The following is a 10,000-nucleotide window of genomic DNA, read 5'->3' on the forward strand; positions in this document are numbered from 1 at the left end:
TTGGTTTGGATAGAGTTGATATTGACATTCCTGTCTCATGCGTTTTTGTCTGCCACAGAGTTTGTCTGTGACCAATAACGTTAACATGTGGTAGATGATGATTTAAAAAACAAAAAAAAAGCTTGATGTACAAAAATGAAAAAAAAAAGTTATCGTTCCTACATTGGAATGTAAATAGGCTGGCTTCTGTTTTGACCAATGGTGAGTTTATTTTCATTTGTATGTAGTTTTGATTCTATATGTTTAATTGAGACATTTCTTGAAGAATTCACTTCTGCTATCTTTTCAGGGTGTACGAGTTTTTGTATTTCAGCTTTAAGATATATGACACAAGGAAGGTGACCCGGTGGACTGCTGTGTATGATTAAAATTGAGTTTGTGTCCTGTGTTAAACAAGTTAATATTGAGTCTCACAGTTTTGGTGCATTGCCTATTAATGAAATATTATTTGGTTCTGAACAAAAACAGATATGTTGTAAGAGAGAGTGTAACAAGCCCCGTGACTGGTTGGTTGATTTGGAATGTAAACATTTGAGGAAAAATGTTCCTAAGTTGCTGAAACAGTTTCGTCGCACTTAAGATGATCAGGATCGGAGTTTTGTTATTGTAAAGCACGGCGGGTATATAAACATGTATTGAGAACAAACAAAAAAAAGAAACACTTTAACGATACTTTAGTAACTGATTTAACACCACGAACAAAACGTCAAGGGGAGTTATGGGACGTGGTACATAAGATCTCTTCAAAAAGAAAGCAACCGCCAACAAATGTTACTACTACTGAAGCTTAGCTCCACTATAGAGAACTCACGAAAGTCGCAAATTCTAATATGTTACCGTACGTAGAGGACGAAGAAGAAGGAAAAGATTATTTTAAACCGTCCAATATCCAAAGAAGTGGTAGTGTTTACTACCAGTCGAAAAATCAAAAATCGTAAAGCCGCCAGGCCAGATGGGATTATTGAAGAATTATTGAAATGTGGATGTAAGTATGAAGTTTGTTCTTTAAAAGTTTTACAACGCATTGTACGATGAAGGAATATATTCCAAAGGCTTGACCGTATCTATTGTTCTTCCTCTCTGTGAGAAAGGCGATGGAAACAATCCAAATAATTATCATGGCATTTCCCTTTTTGACGCAGCTAGTAATATGTATAGGACAATTATTAATAACACATTGCAATACTGGGTTGAAATTGATAAGATTACTGGAGGATATCAGGTGGGATTCAAACGCTACTATTCTACTGTAGATCATATGCTTACATTTATGGACTTAATGCAGAAACAGATTTCATTGTCACCCGTGAATTATATGTAGTTTTCACTGAGAAAGCATTTGATTCTGAAAATAAGAAGCATCTTATGACCTATTTTGTTGAAACATTGTGTTAGAGGGAAACTACTGGAGTGTATGTATAATAAGCATGCATGATTTTGTAAAAAATAAAATAAAATAAATAATAATAAGGATTAGAAGTGGTGTGAGAATGACTGACTATATTCAGTGCACAAGTGGTGTGAAACAAGGTGACGGATAGACAGACGGACATGTACATACGGACGGATAGACAGGCGGACAGACAGAATGACACACATACGAATGGACAGACAGAATGACACACGGGCAGAGAGACAGACGGACGGACAGACAGGATGGACAGATAGCCGATAAACAGAAAGACGCACGGGAAGACATACAGACAGACGGACGGACAGACGGATGGACAGAGGAACAGATGGGGGCTGCAGCGCAAACCTTCTCTCTTGTCTGTGCGTCCCTCACCCTCTCCCCCCTCCCCTTCCTCCACTGGCTGTGCCGATCAACCACCACCACCACCTTCACCACCGCCATCACCACCACTACCATCATTACCGACACAACCGTCACCATCATCACCACCACTACCGTCACCACCACAACCACTACCACTACCACCACCAACAACAACAGTAACAACAACAGCACTGCCATCATTGCCGACACAGCCGTCACCATCATCACCACCACCACAACCACCACCACCACCAACAACAACAACAACGCCACCATTGCCGACACAACCGTCACCACCACCCCACTACCACCACCACGACCACTTCCACTACCACCACCACTACCACCACCACAACCACTACCACCACCACCACCACCAACAACAACAACAACAACAACAACGCCATCATTGCCGACACAACCGTCACCACCACACCATTACCACTACCACAACCACTTCCACTACCAGCACAACTACCATCACCGTCACCACCGCATTCACTACCATCACCACCACCATCACCGTCATCACCACCACCACCACCATCAATATATATATATATATATATATGTATGTATGTATGTATGTATGTATGTATAATTTGTGTGTGTGTGTGTGTGTGTGTGTGTGTGTGTGCGTGTGTGGCTGTGTGTGTGTGTGTGTTTGTGCGTGTGTGGCTGTGGCTGTGTGTGTGTGTGTGACTGTGGCTGTGTGTGTGTGTGTGTGTGTGTGTATGTGTGTGTGTGTGTGTGTTTAGAGATATGAAGAGAGACAGACAGGCCGGCAGGGAGACAGACAGACAGACAGACAGAAAAGCCAACCATGAAGACCAGTTCGGGACACAGGGAGTGTGTGGCGTGATCGTTTGTTGGTGAGATCGGGGGGAATGTTCCTGTTGTTGGGGGAATGTCATGGTCGTCAGACGATTGGATTGCTGGCTGTCTGATTGGCTATTTCGTTTGTTGGCTGGTTGGCAGGTTGGATGTTAACTTATTCCGTGTGTGTGTGTGTGTGTGTGTGTGTGTGTGTGTGTGTGTGCACGCGCACGTGGACATGCGTATATTTGAGGGGGGGGGGGGGGGAGAGAAAGAGAGAGAGAGAGTGTGTTTGTGCGTGTGTGTCAGAACATGGTTAATCTAAGTCTTCAACGATCTACCAACACAACACTACAACCCCCCCCCCCCCCCCCGCCCCTCACCACCACCACCCGTCCCCACTCTCCCCCCACCCCCACCCACCCGCGCTGGGTTATGAGTATGTGGCAATATCCTCAGCACCTGTTCAGGAACCAAATTATTGGGCATATAATGTTGTGGGCATCTTTAACATACATATGAAAGTCCAAAAAAGAAATAATCTCCGGATGAATTGAAGGAAAGGCCAAGAAATTGAAACATTTTTAACTGCCAGCATTCATCCAAAAGATTTATGTTCATTGTTAAAAAGTCTGACGTGAAAGTGGAAGAGAGTGTGGAACATTAACCCCCTAGCTGCTGAACTGCTGAACCCTGGTATCGTGAGATCAGTATGTCATGAGTCTCAAGTGAGGTTTGCTTGATCATCCGTGGTGTCACTGGTTTTGCTGAGCAGCAGTACTGGAACCCACGAGGGGAAGAAAGTCCAGATAAAGAAGGTTGACTGACCATCCTCAGCTGTAAGCTGTGGTGGTGATCTCCGTGAGGTGACAGCCCCTCACTGATAATCTGAGCTGTAAGCTTTGGTGGTGATCTCCGTGAGGTGACAGCCCATCACTGACATCCTCAGCTGTAAGCTGTGGTGGTGATCTCCGTGAGGTGACATCCCATCACTGACATCCTGAGCTGTAACCTCTGGTGAATTCTGTGAGGTGACAGCCCCTCACTGACATCCTGAGCTGTAAGCTCTGGTGGTGATTTCCGTGAGGTGACAGCCCCTCACTGACATCCTGAGCTGTAAGCTCTGGTGACTCCGTGAGGTGACAGCTCCTCACTGATAATCTGAGCTGTAAGCTTTGGTGGTGATTTCCGTGAGGTGACAGCCCCTCACTGATAATCTGAGCTGTAAGCTTTGGAGGTGATCTCCGTGAGGTGACAGCCCCTCACTGACATCCTGAGCTGTAACCTCTGGTGGTGATCTCCGTGAGGTGACAGCCCCTCACTGACATCCTGAGCTGTAACCTCTGGTGGTGATCTCCGTGAGGTGACAGCCCCTCACTGACATCCTGAGCTGTAACCTCTGGTGGTGATCTCCGTGAGGTGACAGCCCCTCACTGATGAGCATACACGTCAATGGGTTAATTAAACCCTGATCTCACCAACAAACTATCACGCCACACCCCCCACTGCCCAAACGGGAAGAGGAAAACAGAAAAGGTAGAAAACTAAAAAAAAATGCATAACTAACATGCAGTTACATTTAACAGTAACAATTCAATAATGATAATAATAATCAGAAGCCATTGAACACAATTCTGAAGTACATTAAAGGAATGTACAGATGTGGCTATGAACTAATGCCTGTGAAATTTCGACCATAAGAACCTCGTCAGAAATAACTTTCCAAAAATCATCTGCAGAATAGTTATTCTCTTTGAAATACTTGTGTGTGTGTGTGTGTGTGTGTGTGTGTGTGTGTGTGTGTGTGTGTGTGTGTGTTGGGTGGGGGGGTATTGTGGCGTATATATATACAGACAACCGTGCGCATACGCACCCACGACTATGTGAAATTAGTTTCCGTCGGGGGGGTGTAAGCGCGGAATGGCTCAGTTTTCGTGTTTGTTGTTTGGAAGGTGGCAGACTGGTTAAGACGATCAACTGCTAATAAAGAGAGTCCGTGAGGGCGTGGGTTCGAATCCCGCCTTTCGCCCTTTCTCCCAGGTTTGACTGGAAAATCAAACTGAGCGTCTAGTCTTTCGGATGGGACGGTCAACCCAGGTCCCGTGTGCAGCACGCACTTGGCCGCACTGAAAATGAACCAGTGGCAACGAGAGTGTTATCCTCCGGCGCAAAATAATGTACAAAATAAATCCACTCTGATATGTACACAAATAAATAAGCATGCACTCAAGGCCTGACAAGCGCGCTGGGTTATGCTGCTGTCAGGCAGATGTGGTGTAGCGTATATGGATTTGTCCGAACGCAGTGACGCCTCCTTGAGAAAATGAAACTGTTTGGCTGGGGTCTGTGTAGCTGTGAACCTGGTAACCAACCGCTTTTAATTTTCGGTGGTAGGACAGGCCATATTTCGTAATAAAACGTAACAAGGACATCCTCAGCTATTCTTAGACGCTGTCTTTTCTGAGATTACGGCGCCGGGAAATGTTGCGCTCTAAATTGACTGGCGGTGAAAGGGTTAAAGAAACAGAGGACAAAAGACAGAAAGAGAGGAAAAGATATGAGAAAAGGGAGGGGGGGGGGGTGGAAGAAGAAATAAAATGAAAGGACAGAAAAAAATTGTGGGAGAGAGAGAGAAAAAAAAGGGGGGGAAGATGAATAAGATTAAGATGATGAATGAGTGGAAGGATGAAGAAGGAGAATAAAAGGGGAAGGAGAAAAAGAAGAAGGAGAAAAGGGAGGTGATTAAGGAAAGAAAATAAGGGAGAAACAAACGAACAAACAATAGAAAAGAAAGAAAGAAAGAAAAAAAAATCAACCCACCAAATCAACAAAACAAAACCAAATCAAAACAAAAGAAAGTAAGGAAAGAATCACTTAAACTAACAAGCAAAAAGACAAAAGAAAGAGAAGAAAAAACAAACAAACAAACAAAAAAAAAACGACGAAGAATTATTTGAAAACAAGAAGAAAAAGAAAGAAACAAAGAAAAAGAGAATGAAAGAAAATGGAAAAATAAACAAACCATGTTTGAGTATGATTATTTCAAAACTACGTTCAAAATATCAAGGGAAAACAGGTTAAAACTTGTACAAAGCCGCATGAGAAGACGAACAACAAGAACTACTAGTAATAACCACAACAACAGCGGCCGCAACAACAACAACAACCACAACAACGACAACACAGCAACAACAACAACAACAACAACAAAATATCAAGGAAACAGTGTAAGACTTGTACCAAACCGCACGAGAATAATCACCAACAGGCACAATAACAACGACAACAACAGCGACAGCAACAAGAACAACAACGACAGCAACAACAACAACCACAACACAGCAACAACAACAACAAAATATAAAGGAAACAGGGTAAGATTTGTACCAAACCGCATGAGAATAATCACCAACAGGCACAATAACAACGACAACAACAGCGACAACAACAACAACAACAACACAGCACACCAACAACAGCAACAACAAAACATCAAGGAAAAAGGGTAAGACTTGCACCAAACCGCACGAGAATATGACCATCTTCCTCTTCCTCTTATTCGTTCGGGCTGCAACTCCCACGTTCATTCGTATATTATGCACACGAGTGGGCTTTTACGTGTATGACCGTTTTTACCCCGCCATGTAGGCAGCCATACTCCGTTTTCGGGGGTTGATTATGACCAACAGGCACAATAACAACGACAACAACAGCGGCCGCACCAAGAACAACAACAACGACAACACAACAACAACAACAATAGGACAATGGACATGAACTAGATGAAAAATCACAGTAAGGACAAAAGGAAGAAGAAGAAGCAATAGCAGTAGTATTTGGAAAGAAAGAAAGAATGGAAGAAAGAAAGAAAGTTAGCAGATCGCGTCGCATCGTGTCGTGTCGCGTCGCGTCGTGTCGTGTCGTGTCGTGTCGCATCGCGTCGCGTCGTGTCGTGTCGTGTCGTGTCGCATCGCGTCGTGTCGTGTCGTGTCGTGTCGTGTCGTGTCGCGTCGTGTCGTGTCGTGTCGTGTCGTGTCGTGTCGTGTCGTGTCGTGTCGCATCGCATCGCATCGCATCGCGTCGTGTCGTGTCGTGTCGTGTCGTGTCGTGTCGTGTCGTGTCGTGTCGCATCGCGTCGTGTCGTGTCGTGTCGTGTCGTGTCGTGTCGTGTCGTGTCGTGTCGTGTCGTGTCGTGTCGCATCGCGTCGTGTCGTGTCGTGTCGTGTTGTGTCGTGTCGTGTCGTGTCGTATCGCGTCGTGTCGTGTCGTGTCGTGTTGTGTTGTAGTGCATCATACTGCAGTGCAGTGCAGAGCATTGTATTGTACTGTATTGTATTGTATTGTACTGTATTGCATTACATGTCTTATCATGACAGGATTCTCTGTTTAAACTTGAAGATGCTCTCGCAAGGCACACCCAATGATAATAATAATAATAATAATGATAGTATTTATATAGCGCTGAATCTTGAGCAGAGACAAATCAAAGCGCTTTCACACCAGTCATTCACACGAATGCGTAACTCTAAATCTGAAGAAACCGAAGACAAGGAAGAGGTAGGGGAGGGAGGCTGTCTTGTGAAGAGGTGGGTTTAAAGGCCAGACTTGAAAGAGCTGAGTGCGGAGACCTGACGAAGCGAAAGAGGAAGTTCATTCCAGATGCAAGGTCCAGAGACCGAGAAAGAACGGCGTCATTGATGTGCACAGTACAGCAGTGTTCCACTTTTCTTTTTCTTTTTTCTTTTTTGTTTCTTTTTTTTCTCCTCTTCTGTACTTTCCAACAAATTTCTCTGCTGTTTGTTTGTTTGTTTTGTTTTGCTTTAAGCATAGCTCTGTCAATCATGTGGAGTGATGGCCTAGAAGTAACGCTTTCCGCCTAGGAAGCGAGAGAATCTGAGCGCGCTGGTTCGAATCACGGCTCAGCCGCCGATATTTTTCTCCCCCTCCACTAGACCTTGAGTGGTGGTCTGGACTCTAGTCATTCAGATGAGACGATAAACCGAGGTCCCGTGTGCAATATGCACGGCAACAAAAGGGTTGTTCCTGGCAAAATTTGGTAGAAAAATCCACTTCGATAGGAAAAACAAATAAAACTGCACTCAGGGAAAAAAAATGGGTGGCGCTGTAGTGTAGCGACGCGCTCTCCCTCGGGAGAGCGGCCCGAATTTCACACAGAGAAATTTGTTGTGATAAAAAGAGATATACAAATACAAATACAAGGTCGCCTATCTTGCTGCGGTATGTTCGCGTACGAACGCTAAATGCATGCTTCACACAACCCCGTTTCGATTATCATTCCACTCGAAAGATTAGCACACAGGCCATCATAAAAAAATAATTAAATAAAAATTAAAAAGAAAAAAAATCCCAGTTCTTGCGGGGAATCGAACCAATACTGCTCACATTTCATCTTCACCTGGGAGCTCTATCCACCGAGCCAAACGCTCCAAGTGATTCTGTATTTAATAAATCTTTTTCCTTTTTTTTCTTTTCTTATCATCTTCTTCTTTTGTTTCTGTTTATCCTGTCGTTTCGAGCCCTGTTCGTTCTTGTTTATTTTTTTTTTTTAATTTTATACTGTTTTTAACTAGTTCTGACCTTTTCACGACTGCTATATCATACTCTCCCTCCCACCCCCCACTCCCTACAACCCCACCCCCACCCCCACCCCCACCAATCCCCCTTTAAAAAATGAACAAAAAATTCTGCGATAAAAGTGCAACTTCGTATGAAAAAAAAAACCCCAAAGAGAGTGAGAGAGAGAGAGAGAGAGAGAGAGAGAGAGAGAACAAATTAAAAGAGGGTAGATCCTCTTCAAGACACCGTAAACTATCTTTTTACAGCATCGTTTATCAGCATCGTTGTCTTGGCCATTCATCCATCATCAGAGGGTCAATATTGGCCTTGTGAATGAGGGTCGCCATGACCCAGTTTCTTTTTGTGTGTGTGTGTTTTGGTTTTTTGTTTGGGGTTTTTGTGAGGCGGATGGGAGAGGGGAGGGGGAGGGGGGAGAGGCGTTTTTTATCTGTTGTTTTTTGTTTGTTTGTTTGTTTTTGTTGTTGTTGTTGTTGTTTTCTTTAGGGGGGATGTTTTGTTGTTGTTGTTTTCTTTAGGGGGGATGTTTTGTCGTTGTTGTTTTCTTTAGGGGGGATGTTTTGTCGTTGTTGTTTTCTTTAGGGGGGGTGGGGGGGATGTTTTGTTGTTGTTGTTTTCTTTAGGGGGGATGTTTTGTTGTTGTTTTCTTTAGGGGGGATGTTTTGTCGTTGTTGTTTTCTTTAGGGGGGATGTTTTGTTGTTGTTGTTTTCTTTAGGGGGGGGGGGATGTTTTGTCGTTGTTGTTTTCTTTAGCGGGGGGGGATGTTTTGTCGTTGTTGTTTTCTTTAGGGGGGGATGTTTTGTCGTTGTTGTTTTCTTTAGGGGGGGATGTTTTGTCGTTGTTGTTTTCTTTAGGGGGGGGGGGGATGTTTTGTCGTTGTTGTTTTCTTTAGGGGGGGATGTTTTGTTGTTGTTGTTTTCTTTAGGGGGGGATGTTTTGTTATTGTTGTTTTCTTTAGGGGGGGGGGGGGGGGGATGTTTTGTCGTTGTTGTTTTCTTTAGGGGGGGATGTTTTGTTGTTGTTGTTGTTTTCTTTAGGGGGGGGGGATGTTTTGTTGTTGTTGTTTTCTTTAGGGGGGGGGGGGGATGTTTTGTCGTTGTTGTTCGGGGGGGGATGTTTTGTGTGTTGTTGTTGTTTTCTTTAGGGGGGGAGGGTTTTGTTGTTGTTGTTTGTTTTCTTTAGAGGGGGGGGGGGGGATGTTTTGTTGTTGTTGGTTTTCTTTAGGGTGGGGTGGGGGGGGGATGTTTTGTTTGTTTGTTGTTTTCTTTAGGGGGGGGGGGGATGTTTTGTCGTTGTTGTTTTCTTTAGGGGGGGGGGGTGGGGGATGTTTTGGTCGTTGTTGTTTTTCTTTAGGAGGGGGATGTTTAGTCGTTGTTGTTTGCCTTTAGGGGGGGGGATGTTTTGTCGTTGTTGTTTTCTTTAGGGGGGGGGATGTTTTGTCGTTGTTGTTTTCTTTAGGGGGGGATGTTTTGTTGTTGTTGTTTTCTTTAGGTGGGGATGTTTTGTTGTTGTTGTTTTCTTTAGGGGGGATGTTTTGTCGTTGTTGTTTTCTTTAGGGGGGGATGTTTTGTCGTTGTTGTTTTCTTTAGGGGGGGGGGGATGTTTTGTCGTTGTTGTTTTCTTTAGGGGGGGATGTTTTGTTGTTGTTGTTTTCTTTAGGGGGGGATGTTTTGTCGTTGTTGTTTTCTTTAGGGGGGGATGTTTTGTTGTTGTTGTTTTCTTTAGGGGGGGATGTTTTGTCGTTGTTGTTTTCTTTAGGGGGGGGGATGTTTTGTCGTTGTTGTTTTCTTTAGGGGAGGGGATGTTTTGTC

The 10,000-nt window shown here is 44.1% G+C and overlaps 1 protein-coding gene across 1 annotated transcript in view; it reads left to right on the forward strand.

Moving 5' to 3' along the window:
- Positions 1-1,473, forward strand: part of LOC143291494 (uncharacterized) — a 21,003-nt gene extending 19,530 nt beyond the window's left edge. Inside the window, exon 11 of the mRNA XM_076601374.1 lies at positions 1-1,473. This exon is cut by the window's left edge and continues 230 nt beyond it. The gene's annotated coding sequence lies outside the window, so the exon portion shown is untranslated.
- Positions 1,474-10,000: the final 8,527 nt, after the last annotated feature.

Source organism: Babylonia areolata, chromosome 17, assembly GCF_041734735.1.
Source record: "Babylonia areolata isolate BAREFJ2019XMU chromosome 17, ASM4173473v1, whole genome shotgun sequence".
NCBI classification, from domain to species: Eukaryota; Metazoa; Mollusca; class Gastropoda; order Neogastropoda; family Buccinidae; genus Babylonia; species Babylonia areolata.